A 6000-nucleotide genomic window follows, 5' to 3' on the forward strand; every position below is an offset into this window, starting at 1 on the left:
GCCGGGGGCGGGGCGTGCCGCCGCCGGTCACGTGGGTTAGCAACAAGCGGCAGCCAATGGGAGCGCGAGTCAGCCGGCGCGTGTGCTCGGCGCCCGCGGCGGGGCCGGGCGGGAGTGTAGGCGTACTCGCGCTCCGGGGCCAGCTCGGGACGCCGAAAGGCTCCCTAGAAGGGTGCGCCTCTCGTGCAGGGTGCCTCTGGCGGCGGAGGTGCGGGCGAAAGACGGAAAAATAGGACAGAGCTTTAAAATAGGACTTTCCCACTCTCTGGACCCGAAGCAATGACCCCCGGGGGGCAGTGGGCGGCGGCGGGGTGGGAAGCAGGCGGTAGGAGCCCCACCCCGAGCCTGGGTTCGGGTGCCCTCTCCCCGCCCCACCTACTTGTTGCCCTGCCAAAGCCTTGCGGCTGAAACGGCCACTTGGATCCACAGAAGGAGATTAAGACAAAAAGAATAATGAAGTTCCTGGCCGTGGCCTGTCCGTGCTGGCAACCCTGTAGCAGGTAGAGAAGACAGAACGGCCCTTAGGCCCTCACGGAGCCAAAGACTTAGCCACTTAAGAGACAGAAGCAGACGAAAGTTAAGAATTGGGTCAAAAGAAAAAGTCAGCTTAGTAGTTGGTTTTAATTACCGTAAGTGGAAAAGCCACATCCAGAAGTACATCTAATGACTTTTATGGTAATCCCACCATGCTGACATAAACCAGCCCACCCCTGCATGCAGGGAAGACCACAACACAGAATGTCAGAGGTCTATTCCAGGGCATGGGCGAACCCAGGACCAACAGAGACAAGCATGGTTTCTGTCAGATTCTTGCTCTTCTGGTTTCCTCGTCAGGCACACGCTTGATTTCTCTAATAGGGCATCTCTTTCTTTGTGGGTGTCTCTTGTTGCTTTGTAATGTTCTCCTGGAAGATCTTTTACTTCTTTATTGTTGTTTGGGAGTTCACCTGGTGTTTTTTTTCTCTGAAATGAATCCAGGGTGTAGATGGCCTCAGAAGGGCATCTAATCCTTTGCCCTGGCTCAAGGCACTTCGAAAGACAATAGACTGTGATACTGTTGTGAGGTGGTATTATAGAGAGGAGAATATCTTGAAACCAGCAGGATCTAGCCATTCCTATTCTTAAAGTAACCTAGGCAAAGATGTCAAAGAGTACTCTTTAATAATCTACACTTTGGGCGAGGTATAACAAGAACTTTCTGATCCCAGGTTTTATTGGTTTCTATTTAAGCTCATTCAGGGTCAGGCTACCCCAGAGGGCAGTTGAACACCTGCGTAGCAGCTTATGGACAGGACGGTGCACTTCCTTCTGCCCGTGAGGCCAGCTGCCCCCAGGAACCTTGCCTGATGCCCAGACTCTGTGGGGCGTTGCCTGGGCGGCTCCGAGAAGGAGATCCACTTTGAGTCATATTTTCTTCTCTAATGCTGCCAGCTGAGTTCACTGATTAACTCAGTGAACAGGGCTTGTGCACTTTTCTGTGTGTGGAAATAAACTTAACTATATTTGATGGTTGCTGCTGCTGCTAAGTCGCTTCAGTCCTGTCCAACTCTGTGCGACCCCATAGACGGCAGCCCATGAGGATTCCCCGATTTGATACAGTATTTGATTTTTTTAATCCATCATATTCTTAAGTCCTTGACTAGGAAAGGGTTTTGAAGATGTCAAGAAGATTTGACAAACATTAATGGAGCTCGAACTAAGTGCCAAGCCTTTGTTTAGGTACTGGGAGTACAGCACTGCAGCAGGAAAAGAAGTGAGGAGGGATGTGCCTGTTTCCATGGTCCAGGAGTAGGACCACGCTGACTGATTGCTGCTCCCTAAAACTCCTCTGTGTCAGCCCCAAATTACTTGGGAGCCCCATACTTGAATCATGAATCAATAAGGTCACCCACATGTTCAGTATTATTAAACAGTGTGATGTGATAGGAAAAGTCATGGGATGGGAATAAAAATATATATACCATATACCTAGTTCCAGCCTGGTTCTGCCACTTGATGAAATCCATATCTTTCTACAAATCTCTTAAACTTTGGATCTTATTTCCCTTATCCTGAGAGTGGGGTCATTCTTGCTTTGCAGCTCCATGGGGTCAAGATTCAGGGCCTCGGTTTTCCATCTGTAATTTGAGGGGTTTGAACTAGATTTAAATTTTACATACTTTCTTTAGAAATGAATTCTGCTTTTGAGATAAAATCTAACCTAAAACCCCAACATGTAAAACAAAGGCTAGGCTTGCTCCGGTGGCCTTGAGGGAGAAAGCTAAGAATCCTACATACCTCTTCCCCCATCCTTAGAAGACCCTTGAGCCACCTGTGTGTGACCCCACTGAGCATAGTGTGAAACCCACTGAACTAGATGATTATGTTTAAAGTACTTCCCAGTCCTAAAAGTCTATAAATCAAAATGTTCCGATATTGGAAAAGAAAACTCCAGTTTTCTTCCTTCATTAATTAATATGGGAGATAGACACAAGCTTCACTGAAACCAGAATATATTTCATTACAGTCTTCCTATTTGTGAATCCAATCTTTCTGTCACAAAATGAAATTAGATTTTAATGGAACACAGTATCCTGTAATGAGAAAAACCCCAGACTGGGAGTGAGGATGTGTTCGAACCCTACTCCTAATCCTGGGTAGCTCCCCACCCTTGATCAAGTCAAGGAAACTTACCTCTCCAAATCAATAAAGTTAAGAAGTGTGGTGGCTTTGTAATCACAGGGGTGCACATGATCATTTCTGGGTTCCACGCCCTAATAAGTTTCTCTAAATTCAGTAACTTTCAAATTCCACCCTGCCTACAAGCCAGGTCGCTCCATCACACTCTCCTTGGTATATATACTCACCGTATTTGGAGAGGAAGGGGAGGGGGGTGGGGAAGAAGACAAATTGGGCTGTAAATGACACCATCAGGACATCGAGCTAGAAACGTCCACGGATCACTGCTGTGTTTGCGCAGGTGGTTGGAGCTCACAGTGTGCCTTGACCTCGGCTCACCACGCGGGGTCCATGGCTCCATTAATAAGCGTCCTGCTAGGCACTGAACACAGCATGGGCATTCATGAGGGCAAACCAGAAAACCCCAGGGCTTGGGGAAGGTTTCAAGCAAACAGTCTGGGCTGAGGACCCAGGACCTGGGGTGGGATTAAAAGGAGTGACCCCACAAGAGACACACGTATGATTCATTGTCTCCAAGAGTGCACGTCCTGGGAAAAAGCAACAGGCCCTGCCTGGGAAGCCGGGGAACTTTAGGGGTAGACAGAAGGACAACAGCTCTGGTCATGGCTGTGACTTGGTTATAAGTTAACTTTATGGGTCACTGAGTGTCTGGAAGCAGACCATAAAAAAGAAGAAAGGGTGGCCCAAGCAGCTTTGTGTTGGGAATGGCTGTGACCAGTTGCTTCTGGAAGGGAGATGTATTGACTGCAATAAAACTTGATGGGCTCAGCCCTGGTTTGTTCAGGCTGGAATCGGAAGTAAACTTTGGACCTGAGTAATTGGTTTGAAGCTGTGCTTAAAGAGTGGGAGCAGAGGGGATTTTGTTCCAAGTGGTAAACAATATGGTACCCAACTGATGCACATGGTCCGCCTTCTTTGTGACCTCTAATCCCATGACGCTGTCTGCAGGCGGCTCTTTTAGGTTCATCTCACAGTCCACACAAACTGGTATAGTTTCACTTTCGCCGTAATGGCTTTATATATATTTCTTAAAAATTTTTCCTTGTTTATCTCAGGACAGCAACACATTTAAGGTAAAAATAAATAAAAGCATCAGCCTTAGGGACTTGCTATCCTTAACTGTCTGTTCTGGAGGAAACAGTGCATTACGTTTCATGTTAACTTTTCCCCAGCCATCCAACCCTTAGCCTTCTCCAGCTAGTCAACTTAATTATTTATTAAGGACAGACTTTCACGTCATCAGGTGTCAGAGAGAAGACCATCCACCGCTCTAAGCAACAAATAAAATAAGATTATGACAGAAATATTTCAAAACACATGCCTTATTTTTTCACTCGATTTTTTCTTGTTTCAAAGTTTGGGGGAAGCATGTTACAAAAGCATTGAACTGAGTTTTCTCAAGGCCAAAGAGCCCATCTTAACTCTCCGTATCTCTAGCTGTGTGGCAATCAGAACATAACCCGTATCTCAGAGCTCCCGTTTGTTTATCTGAAAGATGAGGGAGGCTGAGTTGGGTCATTTTCCGTATCACAAAGCTCAACTATAATCATCGTTAATGTTTCCTGAGACAAGCACTTTGCCTTCTTTATCAGATATCCCTTGTAACAGCCCTGTGATGGATGTATTATTATTTTCCCCATATTCCAGATAAGGAAACTGGACTGAGAGAGGTTTTGAAACTTGTCCAAGGTCACACAGTGAGTAAGTGACAAATCCAGCGTTGGAACCTACTTTGGCCCCAGATCCCAAGACGCGGCCACAGTTTCACGTTACAGAACTGTCTTAGAGTTCACCTGGGAAGGAGGGCACCTGATCTTTAATGTATCAGATTTTCATCCCGACTTTCTCAGAGCTGCCAGTAGCTATCAGCTCTACACTGGCTACTGCCATCTTGTCTTCAGAGAGGCACCCATAAGTGGGTGCTGGAGACAACCAGGGGAGGGGGAGGAGCTGGGGATCGGCATGCCCAGCCCTCTGAGGATTGAGAGTAGACTTATGTCTGGTGAACGTGCCCCAGCGCTCAGAATCCTGGAGGCCACAGCTGCCCAGAAATGGCTGAGTTGGGAGGGACAACAGGAGCCCAGTGATGCCTGACCAGGACCTTTCTGTCACCTCCCTTCACATGCCCCTTAGACTAAGCCTGGTGCCCAGATCCCCCGTTGGGTGTGTAAGGAACACGATGCCATGTACAGAGCCAAGCACAGCTAAGAAATAGCAGTGGAAGCCTCCTTCTCAGGAAGTTGGGCATCCAGGATAGAGGACAGGGCTGCCCAGTTTGGTTACCCTGGGGTCACTACTCCTGCATGGACACCCTGCCAAACATCCACATGCTCCATCAGACAAAGCATCAGCCCCCACCTGCCTCATGACCAAAGGCTTAGAGTCCTTGGAATAAAAGGATCCCATTGCTTCTCCACAGACCTTGGGGAAATGTTTAGGTTTCCATGATGTTAAAAATGAAAAATAGCAATTTATACAAGAAGGGGCAATGATGCTCCATAGATGATGAAACACAACCCCTGCTCTTAAAAATTCACTGTTGAGTGGGGTCCACCAAGGCTTTCTTTCCCTTAGGACTCCTTGGGTTAATCCAGTTATCCCAAGACTAAAAAAAAAAAAAAAAGCCTCATACAAGATAAGTACAATTTTTTTAAATAAACAAAATTTTTAGCATGTATTTAATGAATTAAGTAGAAAATAATCAGTTGAGAAATGTCAGCACCCAGAAACTGCACGTTTTGTTTTGAAATACTGAAGCTGTCAGACACAATAAAAAATAATCTCATTCATTACCAAGAATAAGGAAGCAGCTATGCATATGCTCAAGAATAACAGTGGAAGAGCTAATTCTCCTTTACTTGTTTTTATTAGATTAATCTTGATCTGTATTGTGGATGTAAATTACACTTCCTCCTATAAATTCAATTTTGCAGACAAAGATGTACTTCTTTCCCAATCTATTTTAGTGGCTTGAAGACTGGCCCACATTTTTGCTGACCACATAGGTATTATGTGAACCCCCTACCAGCTCCCTGAGGTGATAATTACCATTTGGGGAATCCCACTTGAGGGATAAGAGAATACTCCCGTAGAAAGAACTCCGATTTCCATGTTAGGAGACCGAGCATTGATTCTAGCTCTGCCCCTAACTGGATGTTAACCGTCAAACAAATTACTTCACCTCTCTAGTTCTGTGTACAGTGAGGGAGCAGAATTAAATGATGTCTTTCTAAGACGCCTTCCAGCTTTAAAATTATGTCTTTGCTCAAGTCTCATGAACAAAAGTCGGAAGTCTCTGTCATATGAGATCATTGGATCCAC

Source organism: Moschus berezovskii, chromosome 23, assembly GCF_049115385.1.
Source record: "Moschus berezovskii isolate FMDL1 chromosome 23, NW_MosBer_1.0, whole genome shotgun sequence".
Classification (NCBI taxonomy): Eukaryota; Metazoa; Chordata; class Mammalia; order Artiodactyla; family Moschidae; genus Moschus; species Moschus berezovskii.